This window comes from Anopheles stephensi, chromosome 2 (genome assembly GCF_013141755.1).
Source record: "Anopheles stephensi strain Indian chromosome 2, UCI_ANSTEP_V1.0, whole genome shotgun sequence".
Classification (NCBI taxonomy): domain Eukaryota; kingdom Metazoa; phylum Arthropoda; class Insecta; order Diptera; family Culicidae; genus Anopheles; species Anopheles stephensi.
Genome location: NC_050202.1, coordinates 75,296,179 through 75,315,099, shown reverse-complemented (window position 1 = coordinate 75,315,099; position 18,921 = coordinate 75,296,179). Strand labels below are relative to the sequence as shown.

General features: G+C 45.8%; 1 protein-coding gene across 1 annotated transcript in view; it reads right to left on the bottom strand.

Annotated features, from left to right (window-relative positions):
• LOC118507642 overlaps positions 1–18,921 on the bottom strand; it is a 108,672-nt gene that overhangs the window by 73,941 nt on the left and 15,810 nt on the right. The window contains 1 exon segment of the mRNA XM_036046402.1: positions 7,184–7,961. The gene's annotated coding sequence lies outside the window, so the exon portion shown is untranslated.

The window sequence follows — 18,921 nt, the reverse complement described above, 5'->3', positions numbered from 1 at the left end:
CACAAACCCGATTTGGGAAACTCAACCCAACTGGAACTGGATGTGGGAGAGCGCGGTGTTCGATTGATTTTCGTTTTCCTCCGAAAAAGGGTACAGGAAAGAGGCAGCAGAAAAAAAGCTCATTCCACACAACCGACATTTGATACAGCATCCCGTGCAATGCTCGACAAGCTTTGCACAAATATTTCACGTGCATTTCGTGCCCGTATCCACCCCGAGCGGCAAGCTTAAATCAAAAATAGCGAACATTTTCGATCAGAATAAATCGAATCCTTCGGCGCAAGATAACCTTCACATCCTTTCATAGCAAAGACACACACACACGGTTTTGCAGGAATTCGACCCATGGTTCGTTGCCTTTTTTCTTCTCCCCCGAACGGAAAACAGACCGGAGCTTCTGATGTGCCTGTGATTGTTTGTTTGCGTGGTTGGTTCAAAACCAAAACCTGCTGCTGGAAGGAGATACGCTTCGCTGCTTGGCCAAAGTGGAAATTTCGGCGATTCGCTTTTGCTTTCTTTTGTGAAATCTTACCTCACACTTTCAAAGCAAAACGCTTTCCTCGTGTACGCGTGAAAGATGCGCTCTATTTTTATCGCCAGTGCTTCGATTCCACAGAAGTAACCCCCTGGAGGTACGTAGTTCTGTTTTCCTGCGCTTGGAAGGATTTTTGAACAATTTTCTTTTTCTTTCTGTGTGTGTGTGTGTGTGCTTATTTATAGTTTGAATAAGTAGCTTGAACAAGTACAGCACGCTTCGGTTGTGTATGAACTTAATCAATCAGCACGCTTGAAGTCGTGGTCGATTGAAGCACTGAATGTCTTGTAAGCTCCAGGATATTGCAATCCATTTTGAGCTTTGGAATTCCAACATTTGAATCATTTTCCCAGACAGGCTGAAACAACTACATCTCTTTCTATAATAAACTCCTATTTTCTTCTTCAAAACTAATAACCCCATCTTTGTGTCCTTCTGTTACCTCACAAACTCGCTTATGCCTATCTACCAACCAAAAAAACCCAACTCAACGGTGCCAAATGGCCAACGCTATCACGAATAACAGCGATTCAGTGTACCAATGCTCACAAAAACCGCCAAAGCCAAGCTAAACCGTCAACTGAATGACCATTTTGGTATGGCTTTAGGACCCTGACGCACCTATTGTCCTAACCGGTCGCCACCTCCCTTCCCCCCCCCCCCCACCGATAGCAAATGGCACCACCACTAGCGCGTGATTAATGATGATGAGAACGATGATGGTCCCCGGTGTTAAATGGACTCGGTTTGCGCATTTCCTGTGTGGTGTAGTGGCGCGCTAGAACGAGCATTGCAAAGCCCGACGCCGAGGCACTACTCGATGGGCACTCGACCGACCAGCCCCAGCAAAACACACACACACACACACACACACACAAAGCAACGATGAGTGGCCATCCGTTTGAGGCAATGAACTGACCTCAATTTTCTTACGCTTTCCTCCCCCCCCGCCCCTTTTTTGTAAGGGTGGAAAAGGAACAAAAAAAAACGTCCATCCGTTTTCCACCAGCCTGGATCGCTAGCCGTACACAACAACAAAGCGCATTCGCTACGCTTAATCTTGTTATGTCCATTCGTGTCCATCCTTCGACTGCCCAGACGGCGTCACATCAATTACGATTTCACTTATTTTCACAGCTACATAGCACTACCATCAGGACACGTACAACCGTGAAGCTGAGACAGTTAGCTACGAAAGCGAGCGTTTGCAGGCCCGATTTTTAAACCATCTTCCGGGTTCGTTACTGATGAAAGAATATTTTTTAATGTGATTAAAATGAAACAGTTTCCAAAGCGCAACGCTCGTTCGTGGTGGATTATCGTCGTACTCAGATCATACTTAAATGTTCCTTGTTGCTGCATAAAGGTACAGGTGGCTCGAGAATAGGAGAGGAAAAAGATGACGGACCTATGAACGATTTACTTTCCGTCAAGCATTAAGGATGGAAAATGGTGCCCTAGATTGGATCTGGACCTTGAACATGATTTATTACACCGATGGACAACCTCCGCCGTTTGCGCCACTGATGAATGGCAATATGGAGAGGAAATGAAAATTGATTTTTAGCGGTCATCTTCCAGCCGACCCTGTGTGTGTGTGTGTGATGCAACGTTTCAGTAGTACAACAGACCAAATTACGTAGACGATTTATCAAACACAATAGATCAGCAGCGAATCGTGCCCGCGAGCTTTCGATTTTTCAACCGATGTGTTTACTTTAAATATTATTTCCTAAATTAAAATTAATTACAGAAACGTAAATAAAAGCACACCGGCCGGGAAAGGAGAGCTTAGTAAAGGTTATTCAAAATAAAAGAGATCATCGAGGCGATCCGGTGGCCGAGACGATAGCGACGACGGTCTTTACACAGAAGGACCGCAGATCAATCCCCATCAAGGCTGCCACCTCTACGAAGAAAATCAATTCTTAAAAAATCACGGGTAAATTCAAGAAATCCAAAAATTGCAGGCCGAAACGTTTCGAGGATGTAGAGACTAGGAAGCAGACGTGATCGTCGAAGAATCATAGCAGCAACGGAACGAAATAAAATGCCATCAAATGTTCCAAAATTTTAAAAACCAAGATATTGAAGTTCAATTATTATTTTGAATACTTTAGATGATGCCGCTTGCTGCCAGCCATTTCAAATAATGCCATTATCAAAATTCAATTAACGTACCAATTTACCAATAACGATCAGAGAAAAACCTTTACCTAAGCAATAACAGTTTCCCTCCCGAAAAAAAAACAAATGAAATGCTTCCATGAATTCATTATCTGCACGTGTACATGGGCTTTACAAAGCGCCCCGAACCGTCTTTGATTGTTTCGCTTTCGCACACTTACCAATGCACACGCCACACACACACACAGAAAAGAGCCTTAAGAGACGAAACTTCTATTAGAACCAGGATACCGTTTCAGTAGCGAATAATCTTTGCACGCCTCTACTATGTGCTGAGAGCATCGGGTTTCGTTCGTTTTTTTTTCTCCATTATTGCTTCTTTCTCCAATTTCTTTCATCGGTTCCGAATAAACCGAAACCGGATGAATAGAGTAAGATGACCAGCAAAAAAACAGGTAGAAGCAAGCAACACCTTCCCTCCTCATTCAGTATGTTCCCAAGAGAAAAAGGAAATATTCTAGCGAAACCTACCGTACTACGTTCGTTTCGATTTGTTCAATCACCCTCGCAAAGCAAATTGGAAAACGCTACCCTTAGTACATCTGGCGAGAGCTTTCTAACCACCAGGCGCCTCCATCGCCATCGTAGCGGACAATAGCGGATCGAGCGACAGGGCGTACGCCAACCTTCGCACTGTGCTACGAAACCATTTGTTGGTTCCAATTTCGACGGGTTTTTTTTTGCTTTTAGTCCGTCCGTACCTTCTCACTCGCATCCACTCACAAAAAACAAACATGGAAACAATTCTTGCGCTATAGCTGTGGTGTAACGCAGGAATGCGGGTGCTAGGCGATCGAGTTTCTTACCTTCAAACGATTATGATGGTTAGAAAAACGGGTAGGAAAAGCCCTAGAGAACGGGAACGGCAACGCTTCGAAGAACATGAAACGGCCGACCGGCCACTGCTCTTTCGGTGTCAGGTCATTACTTTGCGTTGTGTTTTGCGTCGTGGTGAAAACCGAAAGCATAAAGTTTCTCTTTGTCCAGGTAAAAAAAGATGATTTGTTGAGTTAGAATGAATCCTCCTTGGCTTACATTGGCAGCGCACGAGCACACACCGTGCCTTAGTCACAGCGGACAGATTTTTTGGTGGTGCAAGTTTTATGGCCAACCATCAGCCATCTGTCGAAGTAACTAACACGCCAGCAAATGCTGACTATGGGAGTTTTTTTTTCCACCCCGGTACGACGCACGTGCAATTCTTCGGTGGCCAGAAACTTACTTCGAGAACTTCAATCCGTGCTGCGACGCTTCGTGAACAGCATAATTCAGGGAAGAATAAGTTCTACACGAGAGAACCGTCTCAATAGTATTTTGGAAAAAATGTTGCTTATCAGAAAGGTGCGGTGAGTATTGTGACTCTTTACGTCAATAATATCCTGAAGTGGAAGCATTCTAGGCCAGTTCAAAGATCCCAAAGCTTTGACGCAGAAGGTGTTATTCGTCAGTAACAACATCATAAAGCATGAATAAAGCATCGAACCTTCTCCGAAACTAGTTTACCAAAAAATGAGTTAAAGTACTATCTTTCACCAAACAGCTCCAACTGTTGACCAATAGCCAATATTAAACCAGTGCGTAGATTGCTGCAGAATCAATCAGCAACGCAATCCACCATTTAATTCCGCTATAATTAATAACATGTTACTTCGGTGTTGATGCGGTCGACCAGTTTCATATTTCATGCAGCTTACCGAAGTGAAAACCCTTGTAGCGCAATATTTCAACTGTCAAATATCAATGACAGCGGTGCGGGCCTCTGCATCCAGTTAGCAGCAATGCCTCGATTCGATTACGCTTGGTAATTCGAGCTACGTACACGAGCTGTCCCATCGGTTTCAATCAGACTTACCGAATATGTGGTCATTCAGTCTGCCCCCGATATTCCGCCCGTGCAGAATCCAACATTGGAAAGGTAAATGATTCTTAATTTGCGCAAATTATCGTCATCATCATCATCATCCGCTATCCTGCTCACTTTTAGTCGCATCAATTATTGCCACGGTTTGATGGATAACCACCGCCAAAGTAAAATGTTCGGTCCCCCGGATTTTCGACCTGGATGGATAATTTATTGACCACAATCAATTTCATTTTCGTAACCACGTTCGGGGCGGAGGGAAAATAAATAAAGAAAAACTTTAAACTCAACACGGTTCGAAACGGGAAACACAGTTCGCTTTCACCATGTCGTGCAACGCGATAATTAGCGAGCCAGGTAAAAGAATATAGAATCAATAGCACCGCACAGCACCAACAAACACACGCACGCAGAGAGAGAGAGAAAAAAAAAACACCCTCCAACCGACGGTCGTATTGATGTAAGCAAAGTTGGTGCTCCGCAGCAAAAACGATAACAAAATCCCTTTTTTGCCTGACCCCGGCGCGGCACACGGAAAATACGGAACTGAAACAAAAACATCAACCGAGATCCATCCCTCGGCCATGTATCCGTCTTGCGAAAACTGCGAATGTTTATTTGTTTGTTTGTGTTTGTCTGTTTGTTTATTTACGTTTGGCTCATTCCACTCACGATGACGTGTGCGCGAAGAAAATGCTAATGGTGGGACCCGACCCGACCCAACCCAACCCAACCCAACGCAGCCCACAGTGTCACACAAGACATCGGTCCCGTCGTCGGTGGCGTGGAGGATCTTTTCCCTATTTCATATCGCATCCCAATGGTGCTGGAACATTTCCTTTCCTCGCTGCTGGAGGGTTGATACGGGTAGTAGAAGAAAAAAAAACCCACTAATAATAATACGCAGCGCGCATTATTTACTTTACATTTTTCCGCCCAAGAATGCGGATCAATTCGATACGTTCGAAGAATACAAACCATTCGCGCCCGCACGAATATACGGCCGATTGATAATCGATCCGAAGGTTTTGGCCTTTCGTCGACGGCCGGATGTGTTTTGCCGTGAAATTTGCTAACCTACATCACACATCAATCGGATGTGATTGTAACCTGCCACAGATGGGCACACACACACACACAAACACACTCTAATGGACGGTGGAAGAAAATCGAAGCCCGTGTACCGCGCACCAACCATTCCTGTGTTTATATTGATTTAGGCGATCCTAGCCAGTCCAGCTTTCCCCCGTTAGTGTGGAATCGCTTTCGATCGATCGTGTGAAAATAAAATTATCGTTTATCTTGCCTAAAAGCGGGCAATGAAAAGGAAAAAGGCCAATTCCGAAAGGTGCAGTCCTAAAATATATTCTGGCAAGTGGCCCAACACTTTTTCTTTCCCTCCGGATGCCTGCGGATTCCTCAGCAATGGGGTCATCGATTGTAAATATAGAAATTAAAGAAGCGAAAGTCACGGAACAAGCGATGTTAGTTCTAAATTACTAAAAGATTTTTGTAATGTGCCAGACACTTTTCTAAGGATTCAAGAAGTTCAAAACTTAGACCCACACTACTTAAAGTAACAAAAAAAAGTAAAGCCAAACAAGCTAAGATCCTGAACCAATACACTAAGATTAAAATTAAAATAATAACATACACCAATTCCCTCATGTCAAATCATCTCGACCCGCGTAGTCAAAACGTTGCCCTAGTCCATGGAAGTTTTAAAAACCGATCCGATAATCCCAACAGTATGCTTCGGTTCAATGTTTCCAAAAGGACTCGTGGGGCCCATTATCCTTTTATGCACGTAGAGCATCGTGACATCGAAGCGCAATAAAAGAAGTGGAGCTGAACATCGGCAACAGCAAAAACATTAAGAAAATGACATTGTAAAAAAGCCACCACCACCACCATCAAACGTCAACAAGATAACATTGGCCCGTGGAAAACTCCAGTGGCAACAAGTTCGCGTTCGCTGACGCTGACGGCTGCAGGCAAGCGCACGGAAGTGTCAGCTGCTCGAAGGGCTGATAGCGCATACTTCAAGTGCTGCGCAACCACCGCAGTACCGTGCACCGACAACCAGTGTCACCGGCTGTGGCACAGGGAGTCATAAAATGTCTGATAAGCTTCGCCGATTGGATCGGGGCCCATCCCATCCCGCTGCAATGAATAATAGAATTTCCGCGGGCTGTCGCAACGGTACAACGGCGTACCTGAAGTTGACTGATTGAAAACTGAGCAGCGAAGAAAATGTGTACAGCCAAAAGCTAAAAGTTCTGGGAGCTGGGCAACCCACAAAAAAAAACGGCGTTCAGGATGCTGCTTAGGACGGGGACGGTTTGTCCCTGCAGGGCCAAGACGGAAAACTTTCACGCTCAAGTCTTTGGGGAAAACTGGAAAATGAGACAGGTTACGTCTTAACGGTGCGCTTCGAGACCTACCGGTCGGTCTCGGAACTTAACTCAGAATTTCGACATCGTTTCCTTGCTAAATTTGCAGAATTACTTAATATGGGTTTATAATTCCCGACGAGGGCAACGCGATGAACTCCCGCGAGAAATGCATTTTCATTGAATTTTGACACAATCGAAGCTCACCCATTACTTTTGAAGTCCTTTGGAGGTCTCACCGGAGCTTTCCTTTCGGTGCTATGATTCTCTTGAGATTTCCCAATTCGCCAACGCGTCCTGTAGTACTCTGGAAGCACACCGCCAGAAACCTCACACACTAACCACACGTCCAGATCCAATTATCACACCAGCTTGCTTGTGTGCCCTTAAACTTCTTTTTCTATTCACTTCACAGGAAACACAGCAATAAATAGTAACAACCCGAACACTGTTTCATTACACGACGTGAAGGTCGTTTGCAGTGTTTGCAAGTACTATTACTGCCTCAAAAACTGCCTTCTTGAAGACACCTAAACACACGACGAAACACTATCACTATGACTGGAAGTAGCTAAACTAGTTCATTGGTACCGTGCCACATGTGGAACGGCATTACGAAGGATTATCCTTCCTCCGATAGTAGGCCATGCACGACGGTTTCAGGACAACCCTCGTGACTTCCTTGGATCGAAGACTCGACAACGTTGTGAAATCTTCTAATGCGCCATTTTCTTCCTTTTCACTTGAGCCGTTTTGCTTCTTTCACTTCACTTCCGATCATTTGTTGTACCATTTTGCTGCTATTGTTTCGCAGTGCATCAGATTGTTCTTGTACACCTCATTCTCATTCACTTTATCCCACTTTCACGCATATTTTACACTTCCAAGAACAGTTTTTTTTTTTTGGTCACAATTTCACACGCTTTCGAATTTACATTTCAACTTCACTCACTAGTTTGAATGTTTTCATTAAGCTATGAAATGACTAAGGAATGATTACGAGAAGAGGTTAGTTTTTCAATCACGATTCACATCAATTAAACAAACCAAACCCCATTCCCATCGCTGCAGACAGTGAAAAGATAAACCAGCAGCAGCAGCAGCAGCACACGAACTCTTTTCGGTCGTCGCTCATTCCGAAATGAAAAGGCAACCACCAAATGACAATCTTCCCAATTGATTCTAATCAACGAAATACCAGCATCAAAAGATGCCGTTTAAGCATGGAGCGTACTTAGCGTGGCGCACAAACATGAAGCGCCTACTGCTTAAGTAGTCCAGTAAGCCTCTCTAGGCACGGTGCTCTTCCTGGCGGAATGTGTGTACAGTGTGCACAACCAAGCGTTTGAAACTGTTAAGAATCGTGTCTAATGAATTCGACAAACGGTTAGCAGAATGTCTTGTCCAATGGGTTGAATGCAGCGCACTCCATTTTTTTTATTCTCCTTTCGCAGTTTGCCCATTTGACAAGAGGTAAGTACGGAACAAATGTTATCCGATTACAGCGCTTGATAAAGACACTCACTCACAGTCAGCAGCGCCACCACCACCACCACCACCAGCTTCTTCAAGAGGCTTTGTCATCGTCTCATTCATCCGTGCTGGACATTTGTTTTTTGAGATGCTTCCCCACTTGCCGCGAGTTTTGTGTCTTGCTGCGACGGGGGCCCTGCTTGAATGTGAGTTAGTTCTTTCCGGTTGGCGACTCATGCGCGCGCCCGCGATGCTACACAATTTATTTGTTGACCACTTAAGCCAAATAATCAGATCAATCATGGCTTCTTTGCTTTTCCCCCTCGGTTGCGGTTTTGGAGACCGTGCTTCAAACTCAGTAGCATTTAGGTGTAGCGTTTGTGGCCGAACTGGAGTCTCACCGCTCCCATGATGGCGGAAAGACAATAAAAAAACTTTTTTCTACAGCACCGTAGTGTTTGACCTCCATATCTGTATAACTGTCATGTACTCCGATAGCAGCCTAGCCATAAGTAGTTTCAACAACTACCAACAACTGGTGATCACCGTTGGAAACACTTGGCACCACGAAAGTTTGACCCACGTCCTGTGTGTGGCAAACACTTTTCGATGTCATCCTGTCTGCGTCACGGTCACGTTCTTCTCCCGTCAGGATAGGGCAAGACATTTATGACAACCTTCCTAACAATCACACACTGGTAAGGAGCAATGTTTACGCACATACACACATGAACGATAACCCGACCCGACCCGCCGTTTGTGGCCGTTAAGATGAAAACAATGGAAAGTTATTCGGAAGGTGCAAAACACCAAAGTCATGGGCCCTGAGAGGCAGCGGCGAGTTCTCTGTCCTGCACGATGGGAATGCACGGTGTACAGTGGCGCGCTTCCGGTAGATGCCACTTCCGGAAATCCGCCATCACCCAGGGGTATCACACTAAACCAGGGGGGGTAGCACTACACTCACACGAACGGAGGCCCAACGGAACCCAAGGCCGTCGTACTACATCCTAGTGATCTACATCCTTTGCTGCCGTTGCTGCTAAATGCCCCTGTCGTTTCGGTTTGGGTTTCCCGCAGGAACTCTCTCTCTCTCTCTCTCTCTCCCATCACATCCTTTAGAATGCACACACACACTTACACACAAGCAGAGGCATCTAACCTGCGTTCTAGATTACAGTTAAGCGTACACCAAAACCCCGCGCGGTACAAAGCGAAAGTGGTGCGTTTTTTTCTGTATTTTTTGTTAGTATGCGTCCGTGGCCCAGCTGCAACGTTAACCAGCGTTGTTCGGAAGCGACTGGAAGGAACTCTGCCGCCGGAGTACGCGCGTACGCGTGCAGTTTTGCGCTTCCGAGACCCGAGTCTTCGCCAGCGAACAGCCGATGTGCTGCCCGAAGCAGTGTCCGAAGGCCGTCACCGTCACCGCTTCGGTCCCGATGACGCTGTGTCGTCGCGCTCGCGAAGCCAAACCGATCGATCGAGCAGACCCCGTGCGATGTACATGCGCACAGCCACCGTCAACGGTTCGAGCAAAGCAACATTGCACTGTACCCCACCTGTACACCCCAATCGACCGACTCCACCCCGCCAGGCTACCGGAGCAGGTGGGCAGCATTGATTCTGGACGTAGAACAATGGAAGCACGGGTGGACAATGTTGTGTCCCCTGTGCCCCCCTGTCCCCATGGTCAGACATTCCATGCTCCTCACCACCACAAGCATAATTCAATTCGACGAAATGTACGATGTTTTTCGATTTTGTTTCGCTGCTGGAGCTTGTGATTTGGCGAAAGTATATACATATATGGTTTGCAAGCAGCTTATACATCTACGGTGCGTACTGCTGATGTGCTCGAGAAGCTCCGAGCGCTCGGAATGTCTCAGCTGTGTTTCTGCCATTCTCAATCCACTTGTTGCACCCTAGAATGAACATTATTTGAAAAGCTTCCCATTATTAATATATATTCGTTAAAAAAATATCCATTAAACAGATGTGGAATGCAAAACCTGTACCGGCAATAATGCAATTAGCTACTGCCATACTACTGCGCGCTACTTTCGCGTGCAATCAAGCGTCAAAAGCAAGGGCATAACGCTGGTGCTTTAATTTGATTTCGCTTCCTGTAAAGTGCTCGAAATATGTCACTAATTTGCTATCGATGTATCTCGCTAAAAATAATCATACCATAGCGATGTGACATTTGATTATCCTTACTTTTACATACCGAAACACCCTCGGTGAGACAAACCACCGTCCCAGCTTCCCGCGACCATTGTTCGGCTTCAATTATAGAACTCATGTTTGGATGCCCCCGCAAGGAAGATACAAAATACAAAAAGGGCCAGCTCCAGAAGAAAAGCGCAGATAGAATTATTTTCCAAAACCGATTATCCTTACCCACGGCCATGTCGGCAACTTTATCCACAGCTGTGTTGCGCATTCATTCCACGTCCTAGCCCAGGTCCAGGTGAATGTGTGTGTGAGTGTGTTGCCGGCATTACTTCGGTAAGCTATCGGTATCTCGGCGGTGGACATAATACCATACCGAAGCATCACGTTTCTTGGAGAAACGCAACAAAGCGACAACAACAAAAAAAAAGAACGGGCCGTATAAATCATATGGCCGACAAAATGGTGAGGAACAGGCCTACACGTTCCCGTGTCCCTGTTTTACTTTATTACTGCTGGTCTCGTTTTAACTCGATGAAATAGCGATTGGTGCTGGGAAAGGGACAGCAACACCATGACAGGCACACAAATCGCGATCAAACACAAACAAAACAACGAACAAGACATTCGTCCAAAGGTGACAGAGAGAGAGAGAGTGAGAGAGAGAGAGATTTTTCGCCCCCCCAACGGAAGGTTTTTCATCTCGCGCCAGCGAAATCAACCGAAGAAATGTACTTATTTTATTTGTAGATCATTCGATTATAGGATTTGCTCAAGCGACACTGATTACAGCGAGAGCAAACAAGCCGTGGTGGTGGTGATCTGGGTCCACCCATCTGGGCCAGCGGCTCCGAAAGGATGCGAAAGGGATACACTCCAGCGGTAAATGGAAAGGGCAACGGGACGCAGACAATCCCAGGATTGGCGAGCCATGCTTCCTTCCTTCCGTCCTTCCTTCCTTCCTTTACGATTTCCTTTACGATCTTCCTTTCATTTCATCTTCCTATCGTGCCACCGTCGAGCGGATGCTTCGAATGAATTTCCCCCGCGTTGGCTGTGCCCCGAGGTGCGATGTGACAAGTGGCCAGCGGTCCGAAGGTACGGGTGGAAGAATTATTTGATGGGTGGGGATTAAGTAAACCAACTTACCGACGCACTCAGCTACACAGCTTTTATCCGCGCTCGTAACTCTGCTTGTGGGCGCTCTAACCCTCTGGAGTGAGCGAGCTGGCACAGCGCGGTACCTTTACACAGCTTCCGAACATTCAATCGGTTGGCTGTCGCTCATCGCCCCAAAAAAAAAACGGTACGGTTCGTGACGGCGACGAGCCCGAAAGCGACCATTCATGCCCTTTTTCCGTGATTCGATCCGATTCGGTGATTTAACGACGGCATGGCCCCAGCCCGGCAAAGCGCTACCCACCCCGGTCGTTCGACAATAGCGTCGATGTTATTGTTGATTATGATGTTCCCGTCAGCGTTGCGCTGATTGAACCGTTAACACACGAAAAGAAAACCTCCCGGCTGCCCGGTGATCCTGGGCTGGCGCAGGAAGCCGGCACCGGTTGCAGATGATCCTTGAGAATTGGTGCCGAGACGAGACAAGCACTATAATTTACTGCCGGCGACGGAATGCGGGCAGGATTTTCATTGCAAGCCACACCGGCCCAATCGATAATGACTGTATTTCGTGATTTGTTCGCGGCAATGGAAGACGGCCAGCCAAATGAACAGTTTGGGCGAGAAAGCGACGCCAAAAACGTAAAGACGAGTTGAATCTGGCATAACGCATTTTAAGGAGAGTTGTAAAATTTCTTGGTGTTAGAACCATATGGCATGAAGCAATGGCTTAAACTTGGTATCAATAGTCCAGATGTAAAGATCACCAAACAGTATGTCAACTTTGAAGAACTCGCTGTCCCTTTCCTTAGTGTAATCGCTTTCAGAGAAATTGAAACATCAGAAATTGGTACAGATTGCGTAAACCCTCTTGTCTGAAAACACACCAAACAAATCTAGCTAAGGATTTAAGGACATACAGTACAGCATTACGAAACGTGTTGCAGATGGTGTTATAACGTCCTCCTGGTCCTCTCAACAGTGACTGACAAAACAAACAAAAAAATCTACTCCCTCCCGAGCAGCTGCCAAATGTCTATCACTTCCAATCAGCTGTCGGACCGTGGCGTCAAAACCGACCTCCCTTAGTGTCCTAGCGCCGGTCAGTCATCTCCGTCAGCGACAGTCCAAACCAAAAACCTCCCCCGGAGGACGTTTGCACGCCCGTTACTGTTCTATTTGCAAAAGTTTCACACGGGTCTGTAGGTTCCAAGAGCAAAAACTAGATCTACCCCCAACGAGACAAATGACCGTCTGTCCATGTTGTCAGGTAGCCAAATTTGTCGATTGCGTGACCGTTAGATTGGGTCTGTTTTTTGTTGTTGTTGGTTTTCTTTTCCATTTGCGCTTCCCATTGCTCCATAGCAATTTTGGTTTACGTGGTTTGAGGACACGTAAACGGTCCAATATCGTCCGATGCGGTGCAGATGACACATTCACCCTGACGGCGGTTTAGATACAATTAATCTGTTTGTGTAACAACGAGGTATACAAACAGAGAGAGAGAGAGTGAGAGAGAAGAAAAATGGAGAATCGCTTGACATTCACTGACAAGTTTGAAAATAAACCGATCGATCGAGGTAGGCGGCAAAATAGATCTGAAGTATCGATTGCCCTAAAATAGTTAGTGGACAACAACAACAAATTAATAGGCTTTCGGCGTCCTCAGAAGCATCACTATAAAAGAATAGTTAAGTAAAAGGATGAAGATACTCAACATCATCGATCATAGTGTGAAGTGGAAACAGCAGCTCATAATTAAGTATTAATGTTCGATCACTTATGCTACCAGTCAAACGCAACTGTTCCACCGTGCATGTAGTAGCACATACATCAAGTTCATCCTCACGTCTCAACGTGTTTCCACTACCCCATGTGACCTCGTCCCCGCTAAACCCATCGCACCCAGAAGGTAAGTAATTGTAAGTTGCCAAAGCACTAAGCAAAGCACGGCACGCTCGTTCAGGGCCGTGCGGAACAAATAATAATTAAAACCTGACGAAGAACGAAATAAAATGTTGAGCGCGATATTCAGCGCACGGTGGTGTCGGTGGCGTGGGTAAGAGGCACCTAACAACCCAAACCCGCATCTACCACCCTGGACCTTGAAAGTATGTCAGTGGTAGCATAAAAACAATGGCTGCGATGCCGATACTTCCCGTAGCCGGGTTCCTGCGCACCATTCCCGCATTTTAAACTTCCACAGCCGAGGAGCGGGCACAATACAACCCAGGCACGTATTACTGCACCATTGCGCAACAAATCTATCCCAGCAGCAGTCCACCAACCAACCAACCAACCAACCAACCAGGAACCATTATGGCCATTATGAGCTCGCCAAACACCGTTAGCACAGTAGTGATGTTTGCTTCGCTACCCTTCCACAGCAGCAGAATGGGCAGGGAAGCTACGGAGAAATGCCAATAGCGGCGCTATTGGGCTGTAACACACGGGGTGCCAAATCCGGTGATGCGCCCACTTCAAATGGAAGGTTTGCGGTAGCGTCGATATTGAAATCCCCCGGAATGGTCATACGTTGTACGGAATTCGAAAAGTTCATTAGTCTAAATTTGAAGCCGGCATCCCAGGCAACCGGGGTGAGGTGTGTTGGGCAAGGTCCAGGTATCGGGCACATTCATCATTAATGAGCCTGCATTCTGTTAGCAATCAAACGTATATTAATAATCGAATGATTCAATATGCACATACCACTGGCCAATGGCTTCGGCGTGGTGTAAATGCAGTGACCGTTGCATTATTTGCCTGATTGCAAACGATGCACCAACCACCCCCGGATGCATATTAAAATATATTTTTCATGCTAAATATTATACAGTAAACGTAACTGCTAATAGAACTATTCTACTGGATTAAACAATTCACCCAGCTCTAAATGTTCGTCTGTTCGGATTCATTAAAATCCAGCGCTGCCGCTTCTCGCCAAACTGTTGACAGGCTCGTTATCTTTAGCGCATTTTTATCACGAAAATGACACTCGAATGCAAACAAATGGTTTAGCCGTTTACTTCCAAACGTAGGCAACCCCTTCGGCACGCAAACCATACGTACCTACTATGCCAGCCAGCCGGTGAACGGCAGTGAAGCATTTAAATTCTGACAAACAACAGCGCTTCAGCCGCGGGCACGATTTGGTTTTGCATAAATGAGGCTCGCTTCCCATGCCGCCTAATGGTGGCCGCGTATCGCTTCCCACACGCTCAAGGACAAGGGCAATCCTCGGGTTGTCATCGAGAGGTGTGATACGCTTATTAGCCCTAATTTCTAACATCCACCGTAACGAGCACGCCAGGTGTGGATAGAAACGGGCGGGCTGGCGCCGGCATGATAAACACGACCGGGCGAGCAATATTTTACTATGATTCAATAAGCAGTTTCGAAGGCACACACACACACACACGTTGGATTGGTTTCGAGTTTTGAATAAATAACAAATACATTATTATAGTGAAATTAGTCAGGGTTAAACTCACTGTAGAAACAAGGCTGGCTGTAAATTGAATCATCAATTCTAAAGTTGGCTCCAGAGAGCTACAAATATTACCCAAAAAACCATTGAAATACTCCTCAACCCTCGATTGAAAACAGTTAAAGACTTACGGCGTAAAGTTTAATTATTCTTTGCAAAATTGATTCAATTCTTTCCAGGTGATTGAATTGGGTGAAAACCCGTGCGCATGAACTTCCTTGTCCGCTCGCCTCAACAAACCAAAGAATGATGAAATAAAATTCATCATACCGAAAAGGAAGGAGCAAAATGCTCTTAAAAACCCATTCTCATAAAACTTTCCATTCATCGCCCCAAAACCCAGGAAGGGAAAACGAGAGAGCGAGAGAGAGAGTGAGATTGTACCACAACAACCGCAACTCCATACCCATAGTTTGCTGGCCGGGACCCGGGTACTTGATCGGTTGGAGGTCGAAACATTAAATTTAGAAATCGATTTCCCTTGCTTTCTTGCTCAGGTTTGCGCACGGGGAAAGGACTTTCTCCACCGACCATCCACCAGGTGGGATTGGAAAAACCCCGAAACCGCACAGCCTTCCCTCGGTACACTCGCTAACAACCCTTGCGACAAGACAATCATCTCCATCTCTCGTCGGCACACTGTGGACAACCGAACCGAAGCACCGAGAGGAACGGAAATTGTGCATAAATCCATGCAATTATTGCATAAACGAAAGTGCACACCGGTAACGGGAGCTAAGAAGCATCAGATCAGATGTTCTCCTTTCCGCTTGTGCAGCCGAGAAGGATGGAGTGTGCCATTTACTTTAAATCGGAAAAGCACTGAAAAGTGGATGGATTTATAGCTTCAAAATATCGCCTTTCGCTGCAATAAATCGTTATTAAGAAGCAAATTCAGGATGTACAGTACTGCTCGCGCTATTATGCCATTTAACACAATTTAAAACTCAATAATTCATCCACAACCACGAAGTATTTAAATCCTTTTTAAGTGAGCTACACAAATCAGCAGGTAGATTAATTTATATTAATATGATAAAGCTCTGCTCCTGAAAGCAGCAGGTACAATATCAAACCACGTCCACCGAAAGCTCTTTAGAAAGCTATTTCAATGCATTACTTAGTAGTAATGCAATTGACCTGATTTCTCGACTTCGCCCAGACTCTACCAACGCCACTTCGAAAAGTCGCTTGTCTTCGTTAATCAACAGTACAACAGCCCCTACAGCGGCGAGGTGTAATCAGCGAGATGAGCAAGGTAGCATCGTCCCAACCCTGCTCGATGCTCGAGGGTGGTCATCGCTTTCATCCTACACCTTCACCGAAGATCGCAACAATCGTCAGCAAATTGGTTTGAAGAAAGTTTCCAAAATCCTGCGAAAACTTGCTTGAATGCATCCTTTGCACGGAAAGATTGCGAAAGTAAGACTGAGGTACGCTGTAGTGGAAGCTTTAGTCGCGTTTATTCAGCACTCCACAAAGAAATAAAAAACTAATATTTTCTAAAATTTTAAACGAATAGTAGTACAACTATGAACTGTGAATATGACAGGCTCTTATAACAATCTTCTTAGGCTAAGGGATCTATTATCAGCGATAAATTCATTGCCTTCTCATAACATCTGTTGCACATGCTTTTCCCAATCTCCCACAGCTAGCTAACAGTCAACGAACTTTGCTCATCGTTTTTTCTTTCTATATCTCTTCCATTGCTTAATCTAACACTCCGCTACAGCTTAAATGGTCAGCATCGGTGAAACCCGACTACCGATAAACTACGTCCACTCAACTAAGCACGTCAGTCAAATGGCGAAAGAGCGACCAAAGCTATGAAAAATTAAAATGGCACAAGCGCGAACGAAACCGGTGCCTTAATCAACAACCGAAACACACACACACACACACACCAACAAAAACCCCCCCAAACCCAACACAAACACACACACATACTTACAGGATAAACCATACGGCAAAATCAACATTGAACCAGCAGCAAATGCGTTGAAAATGCGAATAAAAATGCAAAACGCAACAACTGGGGAGACAAAAAAATAACGAAAGACCTCTCGCATCGCTTCTCGGAAAACAACGCAGCCAACCAAAAAGGACCGATTCGACAAAAGGACATCATCAGTTCGAGCACTTTATGGCACCGTGCACGGCAACCCAACGCCGGTCTTTGTTTTTGGTAAAGGATAAAAAGAGAGAACCCGACGAAAGATTAGGACGGGGGGGGGGGGGGGGTGGTCCGCGATTTGGAAGGGAGGCGTTGGTGATGGTGGAGATAAACATAAACGTTATCATAATTATGATAGCTTTATGCATATCATTTAGCAACAGCAACACCAGCAGCAACACCCATCAGCTGCCGTTACTGTCGCCGATACAACACCCAACGAACCGTGGGCTAGGTGGGGGGGAGATGAGGAACAAAACACAGTTAACATACATATCGATGGCCCGTAGGGCAATGGAACGAAAGGAAAATATATCCACACACCGTCCGAAACGCGGCGTTACTGCGTCGCGACACAATATGGTGCCTGCCCTGTTGGCGGCTTCAAAATACGGCCGGGCGGATCACAAGCTTAGTGGCGGAGGCGGAGGGCTACGGGTTTTCAGCCACCCAACGGTCATCATCGCCCGCGGCGAGCAAAACCCCGTGCATCGACCCCACCCAACCGAACGAATGCATTAGCCAAGGGGAAAATCGGTAGAATGGGAATGGGCACACGTATTGACCTTTTTGTCCGTTGTTGTTATCTCTCTCTCTTAATCATTTCCCCGTTGCCCTGACCGAATGATGGAAAGGAGAAAAGGGAGAAGTCGAAAGAGTCTCCTGGATTGTGGACTAAACATCCCGCACCATTGTTGCTACCCCGGCGAAAGGAACGCGAGAAATTGTTGTTGCGCTGTGAAGCATTTTAATTTTCCCGACTGTGCGGGGAAAAGATTGAAACATAATAGAAAGACGAAGATTAAATAAATTCCGATATCAACGACGGTGCAGAAATGCAGAAGAAGAAGAAGAAAGCTGCCCCGATGGCTGAGCGTTAGAGCCGTATTAGCAACGCGTAACATTTCCGCGTTCCATATCCTTTCCATGGAGACGCCTGGTGGCCCGTAGGCGATGAACTTTTGATTTCAATTCTCGATGTCGCATCCACGGTGGGCCGAGCGACACCAACCCCTAGAGGATATTTTTTACGCTCACACTGGACATTAATGTGCTTAATTGCTTGTAATTAAAGTTTGTTACCAGCGAGCTTCCGCTTCCGCGTGGGTGAAATTGCTTTTCCGCTTATGTTTTCCACTTTTGTTTTGCGTTACATGGATGTGACCACCGTTGGTATCTAAGTGCGTGAGTGTGTGTAGATAAATAACACTACTTAAACAGGATTATTGATAGTGGAGGTAAAGTTTATCACGAAATAGTAACCGTTGAGAAAATTGAAAGCCCTTAGCAACGTACCACACATAAAAGGTCAATGACTTTTGCTGTGGATTTAGCAGGATTACCGATATCCATAAATCATTACTACAGTTAATGTGGGTCGAGATCTATTTGAATTTAAACCCTTAGCAATCGTTTGTGATACTGTCCTGTTTCGCTCTTTAATATACAGCCCATTGTTGAGTTTAATTATTGTTGCTTCTTTCGCCACCGGAAACAATCACTTTGCTCCCACTACCC